The 21,141-nt window shown below is 44.2% G+C and overlaps 1 long non-coding RNA gene across 1 annotated transcript; it reads right to left on the bottom strand.

Annotated features, from left to right (window-relative positions):
* Positions 1 to 14,241: 14,241 nt before the first annotated feature.
* LOC148001062 (uncharacterized) lies at positions 14,242 to 16,351 on the bottom strand. The gene is made up of 2 exons (XR_015638981.1): positions 16,150 to 16,351; positions 14,242 to 14,376 (listed from the first exon to the last, which is right to left on the bottom strand). It is a non-coding gene; the product is annotated as an uncharacterized LOC148001062 (long non-coding RNA).
* Between the last annotated feature and the right edge of the window lie 4,790 nt (positions 16,352 to 21,141).

Raw genomic sequence — 21,141 nt, 5'->3', positions numbered from 1 at the left:
CAGCCTGGTCTACATAAGGAGTTGCAGGACATCCAAGGCTAAGATGTCAAAGTTATACATCAGTCTGGTGCCTCAGTGACTCATGACTTTGCTCAATACCAGTGCCACTCGGTGTAAACACCCACCACATTTTGAGTCATGCCAGGCTCCTGTCTGTAAGCACATCATACCACCAGTAATTGTGTCAGGCCCTGGGGTCTCACCAACCCATGAGATGGATCCTAAGTTGGGCCGGTCATTGAACAATCTTTCCTTCAATCTCTTCTCCATTTTTGGTCCCTCCAGTTCTTTTAGACAGGAAAAATTCTGGGTCAGAAATTTTGACTATGGGTTAGTAACCCTGTCCCTCCACTTGAGGCCCTGTCTATCTACTGGAGGTAGACTCTTTGACTTCCCTTTCCCCAGTGTTGGGCATTTTGGCTAAGGTCACCCCCATTGTCCTGAGTCTCTCATCTCCTGGGTCTCCGGTACTTTCTAGAGGGTCCCCTCACTTTCCACCCCCCAGGGCTGCATATTTCCATTCATTCTCCTGACCCTCTGGGCTTCTCGCTTACACCCCCATCCCCTGCTATACCTGATCCTGTTCCCCTTTTCTCTTCCCCTTCTCCTTTCTCACCCAGGTCCTCCCCCGGCCTGCCTCCCATGATTATTTCCTTCTCCCTTCTAAGTGCAACTGAAGCATCCTCACTTCATTGCTGGTGGGATTGCAAACTGGTACAACCACTCTGGAAATCAGTCTGGAGGTTCCTCAGAAAACTGGAAGTAGATCTACCTGAGGACCCAGCTCTACCTCTCCTGGGCATATACCCACAAGATGCTCCAACATACAACAAAGACACGTGCTCCACTATGTTCATAGCAGCCTTATTTATAATAGCCAGAAGCTGGAAAGAACCCAGATGCCCTTCAACAGAGGAATGGATACAGAAAATGAGATTCATTTACACAATTAAATACTATTCAGCTATTAAAAACGAGGACATCATGAATTTTGCAGGCAAATGGATGGAACTAGAAAATAATCATCCTGAGTGAGGTAATACAGACCCAAAAGGACAAGCATAGTATGTACTCACTAATAAGTGGATGTTAACCAAAAAGTATAAAGCACAGAATACCTTGGATACAACCCACAGACCATAAGAAGTATAACAAGTAGATTTCATTATTTTAAAGGGGAAGAAAGCTTACAAAGTGAGTGTAGCAGTTTGGGTGAGATGTTCCCTCTAGCCCTAGGTATCTGAATACTTGGTCCCAGTCGTTGACACTGGTTAGAGTTAGGAGTTATGGCCTTGCTGAAAGACGTATGTCATGGCAGTGGGGAGGAGGCAGGGGGCAATTTCTCTCTGCTCTCTACTCCTGGTTTGCAGTTCAAGATGTGAGCTCTCACTGCTGCCCACTGCACTCTTTCCCACTGAGATGGGCTCTTATCGCTCTAGAACCTTAAGGCAAATAATTTCTTTCTCTGTAAGTTGCCTTGGTTGTGACGTTTTGTTCCAGAAGCAGAAGATAAACTAACACAGCAAGACGATGTTTCAATTTTACATGTGGAAATCTACCCTTAGTCACGATTTACTACTTAAAAATAGAAAAGCTCTCCAGTGAAAAAGGATCTGGGCAAACAGGATGCTTGAGAGGATAATGAGCAAGTTTTATGGACGGGTCCCTGGTCCATATCTCCTTAGATGCCCCTGGTGTATATCGTCTCCCAGAGCCTATAATACAGCACTGAAAAACTGTAACATCTTACTTTGCTAATTGAATTTTCTACTAATTCTGTAGAGGAGATGGACTGTTGCTTCAGAACGGGAACAGAACAAATGAAGGTAAGGAAGCAGCTTCTGCCTCTTCTAAATAATGCCCACTTTAATAACCTTGACTCCAGATGGGATAGAATATTATAGTGAAAGTTATACTATGGTAATTATATTTCATGTTGCTGGCATCACAAATTAATTATTTATTTACAGTGATTTAGTACGGCTTCAAAGTTCTGTCATCAAGTTTGATTGAGATAGACTTTAGTGAGCCACGGGGAGTTGGCTTAATTGAAAACATTTCTATTTGAAACACAGCATTATTCCATCTTCTGGGTTTGGTTATGAAGGCCAGTCTTTACTGAATTAAATAGTGAATTCTATAGCCAAGACAAAAATTCAGATTGGAAAGTGAGTGTGTGTCAAGAGATACATTGCAGCCATTATCTGTCAACCGATTCTCAGGAAACATAACCTCCTACGCAAAATGATTTCAAGTTACCTTACACAACCTCAAGTTCATGAAAACTATGTCAGGTTCTATAGTTTCACTTGACACCGAGTCTACAACTCAACAAACGTATCGATAACTATGCGTCCAACACAGGTGAGCCTGAAAGAATCATGGGGACTGTTCCGAGCAGAAGCAGAGGATGCAGGGCTTAAATTTTATCTGAGCCTCAATTTCTAACTTACTGGGATTTTCATTTAAATGGCAATGAAGAAATCAGAAACTATTACAAAGATCTTTCTACTACATAATTATGTTTTAAAAATACTTTCTATGGCATCCAAGATCCTTAGCCTGGGCCTTCTGCCTCTTCAGGATCCTCTCTCATGGTGTTCTACCTCAAAACGTGTGCCTTGCTCTAGAGCTGTCTTGGGTCATGCTCCATGCTGTAGACTGAATGCTTGCGCCCCTCTGAAGCTTCATGCTGAAACCTAACCCATAGTGTGCTGGTGTTTAGAGGCCGGCTGCTGTGATGCTGTAAGGTGATGAGGCCATGAGGGATTTTTATAGGCAGTGTCTCAGGACGAAAAGCATGCTGTGTGGTATTCTTTATAGAGGCCTAGACAAAGCATAATGAGGCCAAGCCTTACTTCATGTCTGAAGCTATCCCCAGGATACCTTTTGGGACTGGAATTTCTATGGTCCCCTCTATAACCCTGCTCGGGGAATGTCTACTTATCCTAGAATTCAACTTTCTGGTGGCCCAAGAAGCCTTTTCGAGTACATTTTCGCTCTTCATGTCCCAAGCAGGACCTTCCTTCTCCCTCTGTATTGATTGCTACAGCTGTCTTATTAAAGTAGATAGCAGAAGCAGGCTTGTGGGCTTGGATTCTCAGAACTGATTGTCCTCACCTCAGATCCAGCCCCTAAGCTGAGCCAGACAAATTTCATTCTTGTCTCTCCTGAATGATGGTTTTGTTACTGGTACATCGAAGGCCTAGCCTGTTGGTGCCTGCTTCATACTGTGTATCATCCGTGGGCTTCAAATAGTTTGCATGAAACTTGAGACTTAATTCCTGAAGCCTGTACTACACCAAATATTAGCTCAAAACAGCCAGAATTCAATATCAACTCCCACAAAGAAACCGCCCTGTGACCTCTTGGCTCTTCAAGATCTCTGCTTTCACCTTGACTTTGGTTTCTGAGGACTCTTAATGTGCCAGCTAAAAGTTGTCTCCAAGATTCTGATTGTTTCCATTAGCGTGCCATTAGAAGTTATCTATAAACCTTATTGCTAAGAAACAAAAGCTTCTGGCACATTTAAAAATAGGCTGAGTATCTACCAACAAAATCCTAATGATATCTAAAGTATATTATAAAATGTCATAGCATGGAAAGACATGTAGCAGGTGCATCTGTAATTGGATAGAAATATAATAAAACATACTTTTATGTTCTGTTTTAGAGATAGATGAAGAGAGGGGGTGGGAGAGGAAAGGCAGGGAGGGGAGGGGAGGGGAGAGGAGAGGAGAGGAGAGGAGAGGAGAGGAGAGGAGAGGAGAGGAGAGGAGAGGAGAGGAGAGGAGACCCTGGAGTTAGAGTCACAGTGGTTGGATACTGAGCTTGGGTCCTCTGGAAGAACAGCAGCTCTCCAATTTGATAATCATAAGCTTAAGTTAAAATAATTTTTTGTATAGACTTTCCATTTTCAAAATACAAATATATTGCAGCCTTATTTGAATCCATTTAAAATAATCACAAGTTTAAAGGCACCAATTAGACAGCTATATAAAGCCCCACCCCAGTGCCTGACATAAAGGCTGACTAACTGTCTAGCTTTTTTACAATTTACTGCTATTATTGCTGGAAGGTTACTGGTGAGTGGTAGGGTACAGCCTAGTCCGATAGTGTCTATTATGCCAAAGGATTGGTAGCAAATGTCAGGCTGGAACTTACTCTTTTGATCAGAGGCACTGACTGATCTAGTCCCAGACTGTAACTCGTAGACCACTCGTTACACTCGCTGCTTCAGATCTTGATGGGGTGACTAAAACAAAGAGTCTATGATCAAATAGAATTTGACATCCCGGGTTGCACAACTATGTTTCCCAGGCTTTGCTTTCAGGAGCCAGGGTCATCAGAGCAGAGCCGTCCCATAGTGCACTGTGGATGTGCAACAGAGAGTTCCAGAACAGAACACTCTGCAGACTTGGCATACCTCAGAATCTTTTCTCTTGGGTATCTCTAGGGACTTCCCTCCTGAGAAAGACTTTTTAAGAAATACTTTCTAAACCACACTACACATAGCAGACACCACAATGCCCATCTATTGAGGCCGATTAAGTTGTGTCTATAGCCAGGCAACTTCACAGTGCCTGGAGAACACATTCTTTCTTGTTCTTTTGTTAGTCCAGAATGGATTCCAAGTCTAAACACTGGCTTCTCTTGTGAGAGAGGGCAAGAGACCTTCGCTGTCTGTGTCTGCACACAGGATACTTCCCTGGGTCAAAATTGATGAATGGATGGAAAATATGATACATCGAGAGCTGGTTCCTGGCATCGAATAACCTAAAACTAAACAAGGGGCAGCTTTGGAAAAGGAAAGCAGATGAGAAAATAAAAGCCTTGAAGTCCGTGCTCCCGCTGATCGTTACCACACAAGCAAGGAGCCTGCTGGTCGGGCAACAGGCACTGCCTTCTATAATTGGATGGAAAACTATTTGTTATGAGAGCTGGGCCGGCACAAAGGAAAACTCAGGGAGACCAGAAGACCTCAAAGCAAAGCATCTGATTCACTAGGTGTAAACTGTTAAATAACGAGCCATGCATCGTGCTAAAGACCTCCTCCCTTTACCTTCTGCATCTAACTGTTGCACCATGGGTGCAAAGAACTGTTGTTTGCTCTTCTTCGGTCTTTTGGAAATGCAGTGTTTGGTCATCCTCAGCCAGTGCCAGAGCAGACGTGGAAATGATGAGAGCTGAACGTGACAAGCCAGTGGTGCTCCTATTCCTGTGCTTAGTATCTTAGATGAGATCGTTCTCCGGGCACAAGTATGTTTGCTCTGTAGAATAGGAAGACTTATGAGCTAGAGGTGCAGAGTGCTACGTCTAGTGGTAACACTGTGGGTTACAGTAATTTTGCCTCTGTAGTGCAGACAGCCTGGGCCTTACAGCAAGATTTGACTTCTAAGTTTGATTCACTGTGCTGGTGCGAGAGTTGCTCAGCAAAAACCATACTCTGGGCTTCGAGTTTCAGTCTTTACCTGGGCTAGCAATGATCAATAGAATGTGGATATCCTCTTGTGCTACTTGGCGGAGGTAGAAGCTGTAGCTGGCAGCCAGGCATTTGATGGGGAGGGCAGACCGCTGATACTGAGCTTAGAGTCCGTGCCAAGCTATGAGGCTTGGCCAGTGTATTAGATGAATTTCAACTTAGGGCGTTTCCAATTTTAAAATGTGAATTAAGCCAGGCATAGTGGCATATGCTTTTAATCCTAGTACTCAGGAGGCTGAGACAGGTGGAAATCTCTAAGTTTGAGGCCAGCCTAGTTTACAAAGTGAGTCCAGGACAGGCAGAGCTCTGTTACACAGAGAAACTCTGTCTCAAAAGGTGGGGTGGGTGGGTGATAACGCAATCACAAGTTAAGGGGCATGTGCCTGTGCAATCGGACTTAGTCTAGAGTTTTCTAGATCATAGGCTGGTTCTTCCATCTGTTGTGATACGACATCTCTGAGGCATGTTCTCTTCTTATGAAAACCTAGAAGAAAAGCCTTCTTTGATGATATCAAAACAGTTTCCTCATCTTAATCCTTAAGGATGTTGTCCTCATATGAACAGAAGCCCCCTATTACTTGAGCTTTTTAATGATTTACTTTTGTTTTTTTTTTTAATTATACGTACATGTGAATTGGGGAGGTATATGTGTACTTCAATGCAGGTTCCCATGGAGACCAAAAGAGGCCTTTAAGACCCCAGGAACTGGAGTTACATTTGGTCATGATCTGCCAGATCTGAGTCCTTAGAATCAAACCCAGGTCTGCTACAAGAGCAGTAGCCACTCTTTACTACCTAGCCGCTACAGTTCCTTCATGCTTGTGTTACTGTTTGTGTTTGCTTTGTTTTGTTTTCAGAATCTCATCAAGTAGCCCTGGCTGGACTTGAACTCACAGAGATCCTACTGTCTCAGCTTCCTAAGTGCTGTTCTAAACGTGCATCCCATCAAAACCAGCCTTCACTTGAGCACATATCAGGAGAATTTTTTTTCTTCTCAGTTACACTAAAAGCACATGATTGAGTCTGAGTTTTAGTTTTTTAAGTATGAAAGTGCTAAGTCCAATCCTTGCTTCTGAGAGTTGGATAGAGAGCAAGTGTTGATGTCAAGGACATACAAGGGACACTAGATGTGCTCAGGGAAACTTGGTTCTTACAATGCCAAAGTTGGTCATCTAATTAATGAAAGTGATGGTGTCTGGAATGTGTCATTGCCTGTCCTATATTTTGTTAAAATTATTCATCTGTGCTATCTTGCTAGCCATGAAAATGACAGTGAAATATGGCTGTCCATTAACCAAAAGCAAAATGCAGCACAGTAATGATGGCTGAAGCTTCCTGCAGGGCTGGAGTTTTTAGAAGTCATTAATAATAAATTATCGGCAATGCCTTGGGCAGCTCATAGGATTCTAAAATTTGCCATTATAAAATGATAATCTACTGTCATGTATCACAGCCTTTAGCCATCTACTTACATCCATTTTGCATGAAGAATACTCTTTTCAACTTTGAACTCATTTTACAGATGGGAAAGTGGAGGTTACTGCACTGGGTGATTGGGTCAAATGATTCTGGAAATTGAAATCAAGGATCCTGGTTCAGTTGCAGCTTTACATTAAGGCCTCTGGCATATATGTGAGTATGAGAACACGTAGAAGTGGTTGGCTAGTGAATGGGTTGGAATGGAGATAGGGTTCTATTAGTCATGAACTCTAGCTCACTTTATTTCATTTATCAAAGTCTAGAAAAAGCAACACCATAATAAGTTGTTAAAAGGAAGTCTCGGACCACATGTCTCAATAGGTTATTTGGGGCCATGTGGAAAAAGAAGAAGGAATCAGCTCAGAGCAAATAAAACAAACCCAAACCTGTAACAACAATCAAGTCTAAAACTCCAAAACTCTTGAGCACAAGTGCTTCAGGCTCAGGTATGAGCATGGACCAGGGTCCAGAGAGAGAAAGAGAGATTTTCCTTCACAGGACCTCCATTGTTAGAATACAGGCGCCCTCGCCCCATTGTCTTCTCCTCCAATGAAAGCCCATAGAAATGAATCTGAAATACAAGCTGTGTGGTATTTAACAAAACACTTCCCTCCAGGTTTGGTCTTCTTATAGATAATGGCCATCCAGGGAGCTATGACAATGAAGCAGTTTAAGAAACTCCCCACTTCAAAATGTGGTGGGTGTTTACACTGAGTGGTACTGGTATTGAGAAAAGTCATGAGTCACTGAGGCACTCAGTTCAGACTGATATATAGCTTTGACATCTTAGAAATTTCTAATGTGACATCCTTCAGACAAATCTAAACAAAACAGAGGACTGCACAGATAATAAGTTCCTAACAAGATCATATTCATGGGAGGAAACCATAATAAGGTACCCTTGCTCCATATAGGTTCAACACCAGCAGAAAGCACAGGAAAGCCTGGAGCCCACAAGCTCACCCCAACCATACATATAGAACTCTCAAGGATCCAGAAAGAAACTGAACTGAGCACTTGCTCCTCCTCAGCTGCCCTCTCTCCTGCTCCACCTCACTCCTGCTGCCCTCCCTCTCCCTGCCCTCACTCCCAGTCACCACATTTTGCTCCTGCTGCCCCTTGCTCTCACTCACCATTTTATACCTGGTGCCTTTTCTTTACACTACACTTTTAGTAGTATTTTCACTTTATTCTATTTTTTAAGTCTTCCATTTTGGAGATGAAGTTTTCAGTTATTGTGTAATCTTTTACTTATATTTCTCCATTTTCTTGTTGTCCCTTTGTTTCTCCTCTTCTTTCTTTCTCTTCTTTCTCTCTTTCTTTCTTTCTTTCTTATTCTTTTCTTTTATACTCTGAGTTTTGGTACTTTAAAAAAATATTTAATTTATGTGTATGTGTCTCTGTCTCTGTCTTCTCTCTCTTTTCTCTCTGTCTCTCTCTCCCTCCCCTCCACCTCTCTCTCTCTCTCTCTCTCTCTCTCTCTCTCTCTCTCTCTCGTGTGTGTGTGTGTATGTGTGTGTGTGTGTGTGTGTGTGTGTGTGTGTTCATGCACGCACACCTGTGGAATCCTGAAGAGAACACCCAGCACATTCACAAACTGCATCCCAGAAACACAAGCAAAGTGTTTTTTTTAAACAAAGCAATTTGACTCCTCCAAAAGACTCCCCAACTACTGAATTCTCTTATATTAAAGTAGGTTAAAATCTGGATGAAGATTTCAAAATTAAAATGATCACCAGCCACAGTGATGACACAAGCAAGAGAATGAATTCAGGTAAAGACTTGGACACATAAGTCAGCAACATAAAAAGGTCAGCAAAATTGATGGGAGAAAGAAAAGCAATGTGGATATAAAAAATCAATTATATGAAAGAAAAATTCAGCAAGGAAATTGAGAGTCTTAAAGAAAAGCAAAATAGGAAATTTGAAATTGAGACACTCAAGGAACCAAATAAACGCCACCAACAGACTAGACCAAGCAGAAGAAAGGATCTCATGGAAGGAAGGTTAGGATAAAATACTGCAGAAGTGAGCATGCCCACGGTTTATAAGGACTCAGTTAAAATCAGGAGATCAAACCTGAGGGTCTGTGAGATAAAATGGGGGAACTGGAATATAGACTTAAGACACCAAAGCAGAACACTTCCAATCTAGAGAGAGAAATGGGTATCCAGTCACAAGAGGCATTTAGGACCCCGGACAGGTGTGAGTGAGAAGAACCTTTCTGGGATATGTCAGTCAGGATGTTAAAAGCACAAAGCTGTCAGGCAAGGACACCAACCCAACTGAACAAGGCAGCACATCAGCATAAGCCAGATCTCAGCACCCTGGGAAGGCAGGGAAGCGTGAGCACCCTGGGAAGGCAGGGAAGCGTGAGCACCCTGGGAAGGCAGGGAAGCGTGAGCACCCTGGGAAGGCAGGGAAGCGTGAGCACCCTGGGAAGGCAGGGAAGCGTGAGCACCCTGGGAAGGCAGGGAAGCGTGAGCACCCTGGGAAGGCAGGGAAGCGTGAAGCAGCACACACCCCTGAAAGTCAGTAACCGCTAACCAAAGCTGCAATGTGCGTCAAGCTGTCTTGTAGAATTGACGGAGAAACAAGAACAAGTTGAGAGCATCACGAAGCCCAACATTTCATGACCACCAATTCCAGCGCTGAGGAAGACACCTAATGAATACTGCACACGGTGCAGGAAGACGAACCAACCCATGGAACCTTTGAAGTAGACCACATTCCAGGCCAAAAAGCAAGTCTTAACAAATTCAAAAGAAGTAAAATGATTTACTGTATCTTATGAGATCCTACTGGAAGAAAACTCAGAATCAACAACAAGGCAAGTGACAGAAACTACACAGAGACTCGAGGGCAGCACAGTAAGAATAACAAGGGGGCCGGCGGCGAAATCATGGAGGAAACTCCAAAGTTCCTAGAACCGAATGGAAACAGAAGCACAATTTACAAGAGTCTGAGGGATGATGTTAAGGTATTGATTGGTAAGAGAGAAGTTTACAGTCCTGAGTGCGCACACACACACACACACACACACACACACACACACATGAACACGAACACAAACACACATGGGGTGGAGGGAAGACAGACAGACAGACAGACAGACAGACAGACAGACAGACAGAAAGACAGACAGACAGACAGACAGACAAAACGAACTTAAAGTTTTAGAAAAACAAAGAAGAGTCAAACCCAAAGCAGCGAAAGGAAGAAAGAGACAGAGACGGCTCAGCAATTAAGAGCCCTGGCTGCTCTTCCAGACAACTCAGGTTCGGTTCTCAATATCCACGTGACAGCTCACAAGCAACCGTAACGATAGTTCTAGGAGATCTAACACCCTCTTCTGGCCTCCATGGTTACCAGGCACACATGTGGTCTAGAAACACAGATGCAAGTAAAACACCCATGGACATAAAGTTAATCTTAGAGGATAAGGGCAGAAATGACCGAAATAGAGACCAAACGGGCAGTGTATAGCATCAGTCTCACAAAAGGTTTTTTCCTTTAGAAGAAATCAACATGACTGAAAAACCTCTAGCCAATTTAATAAAATGGGAGATGAAAAGGGGATGTTACAACAGATTCTGATGACATTTGGAGCACCTTTAAGGAAAGCTTTAGGAACATTAAAAAGATCCTAGATTCCTAGACACCTCCACTCACCAAAACTAATACACTAGTGACGTGAACAGATCCTTGACCAGAAAACTGAACTAACATTAACTGGGTCCATAAACAAATGAATGGGCAAAGAAAATGTGATGTACATAAACAGTGGAACTGTGCACAGCCAGAAAGAAAAGTGAAATCCTGACATCTGCAGGGAAATGGGTGGAACCGGTGATCATGACATCATGATGTTAAGTGAAATAAGCCATACTCAGACAAAGGCTGAACCAGAACATCATAGACCATAAAAGAGAAGGGGGAGCAATTAAAGAAATGGTAGGAGGGGGAAAGAGAGGGGATATGTGAGCAAAAGCACAGTGGGTCTACTTAAAGGGAAGAAGAGAAGACAGTGGAGAAGATGATGGTGAGGGGGAGGGGACAGGATGGTGAGGGAGGTGGTGAATAGAGAAAGTATCATGACAATCTGTGGCAGAGTAAAAACATACACATGAAAACAAGCAAACACATCAAACAACCCCATCAGGATTCTATTCCAGCTCCTCTTTTCTTCCATTCTCCAGGGGATAAATCTGTAGACCCTGACACTAACCATTTGAGACACAGTCCTAGGTTGAGCTTTTGTAAACACAAGTTACTGTGTGTAAAATCATTTAACTCAAAGGATATGAATTTAACACAAATAACCTTACACTCCCCATCCAAATCTTATCCTGTAGCCAAATTTCTAATCAGACCTCAACACCTGTAGTCAAGTTTCTAAAGTTAACTCTTGAGAGAAGCAGACAGAAAGGAGAGACAGTGTATCCAGAGGTGGAGGCCTCAAGACTATGGTAGGTAACCCTAGAAACAGGGGAAATAGTTATGAGCATGATCTCCCCCCTGGGTGTAAGTTGCCATTTCACAGGCTGTCACTGTCACTGTGTTTTAAGTCCCCTGCCAACAGAGTGTCAACCACCTTGGGGCTGGCAAATGGCATCACAGGTCCTGAAGCCGTAACAGAAATCTTTTTCTCTTAAAGACTGGATTGGTCTCTCTTTCCGTGAGACACCCAATTCATATCCCCGGCAGCTTCAATTTTCAGTGAAGGAAGCGTCCTTCGTTAGCGTGTCTCTGAAACAAGCTGTGTACTCGGAGGCAATTTTCCTGGACTTGGCTGCCCATCCGTTTGCAGCGTGGTCCAGAAAAGTAATCCTGCCACCTCAGATGGCCTCTGAAAACCTGCGCCAGGAAAGTTCTTGACACATTTGGACTCTGGCTGGGATCAGTGTCCAGCTTCCTGCAAACACTCCCGGGAATGTCAACACATTTTTCCATCTTCTCTCCTGTTTGCATTGCACCCTGGGAGGACTCGGTTTGGGCAAGCATCAATATTTTGATGTGATGACATGATGAATGTCCAGTCAGCGCTTACAGTTTCGATTTTGAGATGCTAGAGCACGGAGGGTAAAAGAGGCAGAAGAAACAAACCAAAGGCCAGGAAGAGAAGATGTCCTACTTAGTCTGTCACAGAAAAATGGTAGCTCCGCATGCCTGCAAATGAAGCATTTATTTTCCTCCCAAGTGTGGTCTGTTTCCTGCTTCAGAGCCAGATGAACAGAGAAGGAACTGGAGGGGAAGCCTTGGTGACTCTTGTGTTCAGTCACATGTAGAAGTCTACTGCATAGCTTCATACTTGGAATACATCTTACTGTGACCTTTATCCTTTCTGCCACCACCACATTACCCTTCCTCTCTAAACACCAGTCAACACTTCTGGCCTACCGTGTTAGTCACCTGTCTTATTGCTGTGACAAAGTATCTACAAAAAGTAACTTTTAGAAGCATTTCTTTCCAGTTCCTGGTTTTGAGTGTACGGTCCATCACCCTGTTGGAGGCAAGGCAGCAGAAGAACGGGAGGCTGTTCACACTGTATCCACAGTCAGGAAACACGGATGCTTGTTCTCAGCTTGCTTGCCCCTTTATATCAACCAGGGACCCCAGGACATGGAACAGTGCCACCCACATCTACAGCAGACCTTCTCATTTTGGTAATCCTGATACACGCCCAAGATTTGTTTCCATGGTGATTCTAGATCCCACCAAATGGACAATCAAGATTAACCACAGCAGCTATGGCATCATTATCTATTGCTGTGATCAAACACCAGAGAAAGTAGGAAGGGTTCATTTGGGAGCTCACTCATAGCATATCATATGTTCATATATTTCACCATTTTTCAATAGGCTAGACTATGGAAGCTAGAAAGATGTGTGTGGTAGGAGAAGAAAGGAGTCCTGGAGGCTAAGAGAAAGTAAAACAGGAAGCGACTGGCCCACATGACTGTATAGTGTGCAGGCCTATGTGAACTTGAGGACTGATCCTCTCTCTCCTAGGCCCTTCCTTTCCCTATTTATTGAAGTCATTACTGTCTAGGTGTATTAAAACACCCATCAGAGTGTATGTGGCCATACACAGGAGACAAAGATAGAAAAAAATGAATAAAAGCCTCAACCTTGTGACATCTGCAGTGCCCCAGAGTCTAACAGATACTAATCTGTTAGAGGTCTACTGGCCAGTACCAAAATCTACTTCCTTGTCAAAGTAGCCTTGGGGTCCTGTTTCTTTTTTTTTTTTCTTTTTCCGAATTGGGGACCGAACCCAGGGCCTTGCGCTTGCTAGGCAAGCGCTTTACCACTGAGCTAAATCACCAACCCCAGGGGTCTTGTTTCTTGAGCTAGAAAACCTATAGTATTTTGAGTAACAAAACTATAAATACAAGAAAGAGATTACAGTCAAAGCACCAGAAAAGGGTGAAGGTTGCCTGTAGGAAGGGAAATGCAATATGATCCAAAGAGCACACAAGGAAAGGTTTCTGAGCAGCTGAAAACACTTGTTCTCATTGGTAGTTTGGTTGTGTTTGTCATAAAACAGAAGTTCTTAACCTGTAGGTCATGGCCCCTTTGGAAGTGGATGGACTTTTCCACAGGGTCCCCCAAAGATCATCTGCTTATCAGATATTTACATTAGGATTCATAACAGTAGCAAAATTACAGTTATGAAATAGCAACAAAAATAATTTTATGGTTGAGGGGTCACCACAACATGAGGAACCATAGTAAGGGGTCGCAGCGTTAGGAAGGATGAGAACTACTACCTTAAAACAATGTAAATGCATATTTGTTTCAGGTAGTCTGTATCTGTGTTTTAGTTCATATACAAATTGGAAATATTACAGTCCCAGATTGGCAGGGATATCTTTACCTTAGAATTTCATATCATCATCTGTGATGTTCATAAAATAACTCTGATGTGGGCTCTATGAGTCTCTACAGAGGAATGTACTTGTACCCTAGTCACCCTTAATAATGCCTTTCTTTGTGTTATGTTTCCGTGGGTACAGGCTCTTGCTATAACTGCCTATGTTAGTCTCCAATTCTTGATTCTCATCCTCAACCTTTAACTTTCATCTGTTCTGTGCATTAGTTCTGGAATTCTTTCTTATTATTTTTGTGGATCTCAATCTTTCCACTGAAATCCTCTATCTTGCTATCAATATTGATATTTTTGACAAGTACTTGAAACTAGTGCCTGGTAACTCCAATATGCACATTATTTTAGCCAACGTTCTATTGCTATGAAGAGATACCATGACCACAACATCTCTTATGAAGGAAAGCATTTAATTGGGGCTGAGTTGCAGGTCATCAGCTTAATCCATTGTTCTCATGGTGGGGAGTGTGGTAGCATGCAGGCAGACACGGTACTGAAGAATAAGCCAAGGGTTCCATATCTGGACCTGCAGGCAGCGGAAGAGATAGAGACTAGAACTGGATTGGGCTTTTGAAACCCCAGAGCCCACCCCCAATGACGCGCTTCCTCCAAAAAGGCCACACCTCCTAGTTCCTTTCAACTAGTGCCAGGGCTTAATGACCAAACGTTCAAATATATGAGTCTGTGGGGGTCATTCTTATTCTAACCACCATGCACATGCTGTCTGTATCTGTTGTGGGTCTGTTTCTATTGTCTTAAAATGATTCTCGGCCATTTGACAGACTATCCACCTCTTGATACATCAGCACTTTTTCTCATCAAACATGGGGTCCTGTTCTGTGAAATGTTAGATATGAGATAGGTTCTGAATAATGTCGTAATTCATATAAAAGGCAACGTCTGGCAGCTAAGCTAGGCAAACCCCTTAATCCAACTAAGCCTGAGACCTTTTAAGCTTTTAGGAGTGCTGAGCCACACCCTATCTGCCATCGCGTAGTATTATCCTCTTAGCATTCTGAGCAAAGGATTATTTCTCAGTGTCCCTTCCTCTCGTCAACTAGGTCCCCTGAGGCTTTGAAACTTTCTCCTTCCATGACGGGCTTCAAACACAACTGCTTCAAGAGAAAAATAGAGGTACATTTTTACCCTCTTTATTGACCTCCTCTCTAGAATTTTGTCTACTGATGCCCTTGTGGTCCAGTAGCTTTTATGTTACTTCAAATGGGTTTGCTTAAAATGCATTTTCTGCTTTTCCTAAGTGTGCTTGTGGAAGAGTGTCATATAAATCACCGGATCACAGTTACGGAGAAATGTTCCATTGACTAGGTACTATTATTACTTATTTAACGCTCCTGCTATTTTTTTCACAGCACTCCTTAAAGAAATCTCCAGTTGTTAAAATGTTTGTATCTCTTTGGTTGGTGTCTGTCTTCCTTAGATTACAAGCTCAAAGCTCAAACACGCTGCGGAGATCTGTTTTGCTCACCAGTAAGACCTCGGTACTTAACCCATATTACACACCTGCTAAGGAATCCTAATGGATGAACATGGGCTCTGGGTCTAAGCATATTATATCTTTATACAATCTCATCCTTGTCATAACCATATGCGATAAGCATTAGTCATCCCGTTTTAGAGAAGAAAAGTGGACAGAGCCAAATACCACCCCCCTCAGGATGCCACATACCCAGTGCTTTGCAAAGCTGCCCCCGGCCATCTAGACTTTACACAGTTCACGTGCACCTGGCTCTTTTTAAATGAAAAAAAATGATGCAATAAAAATTCTCCTCTAGTCCCTTCTGTCCCTACCCCCATCTCTTTATATTGCATTTCTGGTTCTTTGAAGCTTGTAATGTCATAGTATTTCATTAAGGAGTGATCTAGAAAGTCAATGGCAGTGGGACACATTAACCAGGCAGGGCTGTCTAGGCTCCAACCCACCAAGCAAGGGAAAAGACTTTCTCTCCCCTTGCTCACAGGGACTGCTTTGCCTTGGCCCCCGAGCTCATTCATTAAATATTTTCCATTTATTTCATTTACAGTTTACATTACAGAACCTTTGTAGCTGCATAGCAAATTTGAGCAGAAAGTACAGGGGTTGCCATGGGACCACGTTTGTTACTGTGGATGAACCTCCCCATCCCCCGCACTGTCCCCATCATTTTGTCCCCCTGTGGGGAACCATCTAGAATGTGTGTTCACACGGTTTCGGCTACTTTGTTTTAAGAGTCTCTTTTGGCCCACAGCTCAAACAGAAAGCATTAATTCTGGTCTTAGCCGGTTTCCACAGTTCACTTACCTCTGAACTTTGACCAGTTGGCGCATTGCAGTGTTTGTGGGCTCACGTCTAGGTAATTAACTCTAGCCCTGCATCGGAAAGGGAAATGAGGCCACGGCTCTGTCTCAGGGTGTGTAAATGCTCGCATTGTCACATCACATCTGAAGTCTTTGGGATGCTGCTCACAGGGTGTGCGTCCCTCCTGCCCATCCAGCCAAGGTCTGGCCTGGAGCCACCACATCTGTGAAGCCCGTCCTAACGAGTACTATCCTGAAACATTTTTTTCCTCTTTGGCACCATATCTGGCATCAGACTGGCATCTCTGAGAAAGCCATTAACCCTCACTGAGTTCAGTCATTTGCAAGTAAGGACCCAAACACGTCTAGAGTGGCTTTGTAGATACACGTAAATTTGCCCAAATCTGTCCACGAGAGCCACAATAGATTTATATTCAATCTCAATGGACCCTCCGTCCTTGCCTACTCAGCAAAGGGTGTTTGGAGGATAGACACACACACAGTGTAAGATATTACACTATTTTTAAATGGGCATGGATTGTTGCAGAGGAAATTCTCGGGGGTAGCAAGTCCTTCTCGGGCGTGTAAAACAAAGGAGCAAAACTGTTTCCGGAGCAGGTCAGCCGAAGGGATGGAAAACTCACTAGCAAAAAAGTAAAAGAAAATGGGGTGATGGGTGCTGCCCCTCCAGGGGTTGTTTCACTCATCTCTATCACTTCTGGATATAGAACACTAAACAGTTGCTTAGCAACATGAACAGACAGGTGCATATCTAAGCTTCCAGCCACAGTAGAACAAGAAAGTGGGCTGCATTTGGACAGATATCAAGGGAGGGGCAAGAGAACGGGTCTTGAGAGAGTGGGTGCAGAGGGAGCCATAACTCTGAGCACAAAGTAAAGCCTTCTCAGGGCTATCAAGACTGGACAATGAGACACTACGTAATTCTGTCTGGAAACAGAGGAGGCGGCTGATAGCAAGGCGCACAGACTATCTGGTGGTGGAGTATGGGATGAGCCTTATCACAAGTGAGGAGCTAATAGAGAACTTTGAGTCGGCGCATCACCTGATGGCTAAGCTATGTGAGCAGTGCAGGCCACAGGGAAAGAGGCTGGAGGGTAAGGAGTAAGTCCAGCCTTGTCATAGTTGCCCCGTGTGAGCAGGATAGCCCCCAAATGGCAGGACTTGTATTCAGATGTATGTTTCTGTCCCCTCTTCCTTTGAGTTCTTTTCTAGTACTTTTACATGGCAGACTATAGGTGTTTAAATGCTTTTTCTTAAACCCGATGAGTGTTTTAAAAACCCACTTACAAATGACAGCAGATAATAAAGTTAGATTGATTCTCAAGGATTTTTTTTTTTTGAGAACCACTGCAAGGCACTTAACTAGAACACTTGCTCCACCCCACACCATCAAAGAGGGATCTTCACAAAGAATGTAAAGTAACACCCAAGCCAGAGCTGTTTCACTCGGCAAACACAGCATAGTTGTGATAGCGGGCGTGACTCATCGTGTACAGCATCGGCAGAAAGAATGTTTTTCCAAAATGGGTTAGGGGACCGCATAGGTGAGGGCATGGCATTGAGTTTTATGTTAAGGAAGGAGGGGACAGAAATAGGACTGGGAGCCCTGTACCTGTCACCTTTGCTGAACTCAACTCTAGTCTTTCTAGCCACAGGTAGTGTAAGCTAAAGAGAGATTTCTGACTGAAGGGCTTTGGGAGGGATGTGCTGGGATGTTTGAGATGGAGGAGAGGACCTTTGGTGGTTTAGATGACATTACATTAAAAGGTCATTGGTCCCCAGCGTGGCCACAATTAGGGGTACAGCTGTGGGGAAAGAGAATGGCTAATGAAGGTTCTGACTTCATCAGCCACAGGATTCATGGCGTGATGGAAACATGAGCAGGTAGAGAGCTAATATCCTGAGACTCCGCTTCCACCCCACAGATCCACCAGAATGAAGGGAGAACTCCTGACAAGACCCTGGACCTTTTGATGACTCCTGCTGTCCAACGGAGCGGAGCTCTAGTGGGACGAAGTAGGCACTTTCCATGTCCTAGGCAGAGATGGCTTCCCTTTGTGATCTCAGTGAGTGTCTAGTGAACCAACTTACAGCCCTACCAACCAGTCCTCATGGTAGGAAGACAGTATTCCTTGAACCCTTGGCAAAGCCTATCTCAAAAGCTTCACAAAACTTGACTGAGTGGCGATGGAATTAAGGAGAGAAGAAATGTTGCTTGTTAGGTGACTAGAAGCTGGATTTTCTCAGTTCCAGGAACATGTGGAAAGATGGGGGAGAGCTCCCAAATTAGGAAGCTTGCACAGTTGGGCCACGCTGATTATTTATTTATTTACCTATTCATCTATTCCCTGGATTTCTATACTTCACAGAAACTCTGAAAGGAGAGAGACTGTCACCACGGTTCCCCAACTGGTGTCACCATAGAGAACTGGTTTTGTGGGCAAGTGGCTGAAGTGCAGAGGGAAGAAGATTGAACACTTCCAAGTGGTGGGTTTATGTTGGCTCGCCCTGTGGATCCTGAGGCCAGCGCTGAGGTTCCTCACAGACATTTCTGAGAAGGGTGATGGAGGGTCTGGTCTAGGTGGGTGACAAGTTTGGACATTAGGGTCTTTTCAGTGAAATGCCCGTCTTCAAGGAGGGCCAGAAGACCTACAGCTTTTGCTCAAGTCTCTTCTGGAGTAAGCCTATACCTCACCTAATCATTACTGGCAAAGATTTCAGGGCCAACACACCACACACACACACACACACACACACACACACACACACACACACACACACACACACAGAGAGAGAGAGAGAGAGAGAGAGAGAGAGAGAGAGGTCTGCAATCAGCAGCCCGAGATGCTACATGGTGGTGTAGGGTGGAAACGCAGCCGCTGCTCCACTTCCTGTTTGTTTGCCCTGTCACGATAGTTAACACTACATGGAATGCTTACCCAGGGGGAAAGGACACCTTTATGTGGCACTTTGTGCTCTGTTGGCCTCATCTGACTCCTCTTATTTTTTGGTTCTGACACCACTTGCCTCCCACCCTGCAGCTGCCTCCTTCTGGCTCATGCCTTCTTGGGAAAACTTGGCAGGCCTCGAGAATTGGATGTTTCTGCTGGGGCGAAAATATCCGAGTTAGGAACTCAGTGCACGCAGATTGAGCCCTTTGTCCTGAATGTCCAGAAGGAAGTCCAAGTCTCTGAAGAGGTACTGGAGTTCAGCCAGGGTGACCTTTTGTCAGGGAACACCCCTTTATGGACACAAGGGACAGACAGACTGCCCGCTGCTCCTTGGCTGAAGCTGTCTAATTGCTATTAAAAAAAAAAAACTCCTATACTATCTCCACTTCTCCACTTCTGCAGCTCCTATGAGGCATTTGGTAAATCTCAAATTACCTCCAGGACAGCTACCCACAAGTTCCCGGTGGCCTCAGGTCCCTTCCTGGGTCCCTGTCTGACACACATCTTTCTCCTTCAGTATGCTTACCCTTTAGGCCATTTCCCTCCAATAGCTTGTGAGCTTCTAGGTACTGCAAACTTTCAAGGTTATTTAATGTGATGGATATTAGTGTTTTGCATGCATGTGTGTACACAGTGTTCATGCCTGGTGCCCACTGAGGTCAGACGAGGATGCTAGAGCCCCAGAAACTGGAGTTACAGATGGCTATGAAGTATCACGTGGGTTTTGGGAGTCAAACCCAGGTCTTCTCCGAGAACAGCCAGTGCTTTTTAGCACCGAGCCCCCTCTCCAGCCCCCACAATGCTATAAACATTTAATAAGGGTTGCGTATATAAATGAATGAATATGGCCAATCTAGGTCTTATTGAGGAGTTTAAAATAGTAGAGTTACCATCTGGAGCACTGAGAGGATCAGGCACCTTCCATTCCAGTTTCTAGAACATTCCCGCACTCCCTCAGGCCTCAAAGATGAATCTCTTCAAAGCTAACTGCAGCAATGATACCAGAAACACCTTGGGAAATACATCTTACTCTTTGAAGGGGGAAACTTTAGAGGCAGTTGCCTCCTGGATCTGTGCCCATGCATCGGTCTACGAGCTGGTGGCTCACAGCAGGGAGGAAGGAATCCCATTCAGTAGCACTTATTTCGGACAGTTGTATCTAAGGATGTACGAGGTTGGTGAACTAGGACTCAGGACCTTCAAATTCCATGATGTACTTACTTGTGTGACTGTGGGTTCTTTCAGAAATATAGTTTAGAGATGGCCTGGGAAACCTGCGATAGGTTTGAGCAGACACAGCACAGGATGAGAAATACTGAAGATAGAAACCCATCTCCCTGCAGCAGTAGTGCAGAGGGTAACAAGTGTGCATGGAGCTGCCTTCCCCCATGCCCTCAGAGCTTCTAGTCAAATGTCTGACCAGGGGTTAGGCCGAGTCAGGAGCTACTGTAACCATCAACATGGTTACAGTACCTTTTGGGAACTCTCATGTGCTGGTCACCTCCACACTACAACACTGTTTGGGGTGGTGATGAAACTTCCTGCTCACAGCCCCCAGGTCCCCGTGGAATGCTACCCTGGGTTCCCGTTCCGTGAGATCTTCCCGTTTAGCCTTCACTGGAGAACACACTATGTAGCATGTGAAGCAGCTTGGAGCTGGGACTGGTGGCTGAGCAGGCTGAAGGCTGAGGTTCTTTCTTCTGCTCGAATGTGGGTTCTTTGTTCTCTACAGCCCCATTTTTCCTCACTCGATCAAAAGGACCTTGTAGTCTGTCGCAGGGAACGAAAGCTACAGTTATCCGCCTAAGCTGCACACCCAAGTTATCCAAGGAGTCTTAAAAGACTCATTCCCGGGACCCACCCAGGAATCAATTAACTCAGAGTCTTGGTGAGTCTAGACACCAGCATTTTAAAGCTCCCCAGGTAACTAGGCTTACTCTAAAATCTGCATTTGTCACATGTCTGGAGATAATCTATACAGTCTGGAAGACACTCTGCTTTCAAAATCTAAAACACCACTAATG

This window comes from Rattus norvegicus, chromosome 15 (assembly GCF_021556685.1).
Source record: "Rattus norvegicus strain SHRSP/BbbUtx chromosome 15, alternate assembly SHRSP_T2T, whole genome shotgun sequence".
Taxonomy (NCBI): domain Eukaryota; kingdom Metazoa; phylum Chordata; class Mammalia; order Rodentia; family Muridae; genus Rattus; species Rattus norvegicus.
Note: the sequence above shows the minus strand (reverse complement) of the source record. Positions and strands in the feature narration are given on the sequence as shown.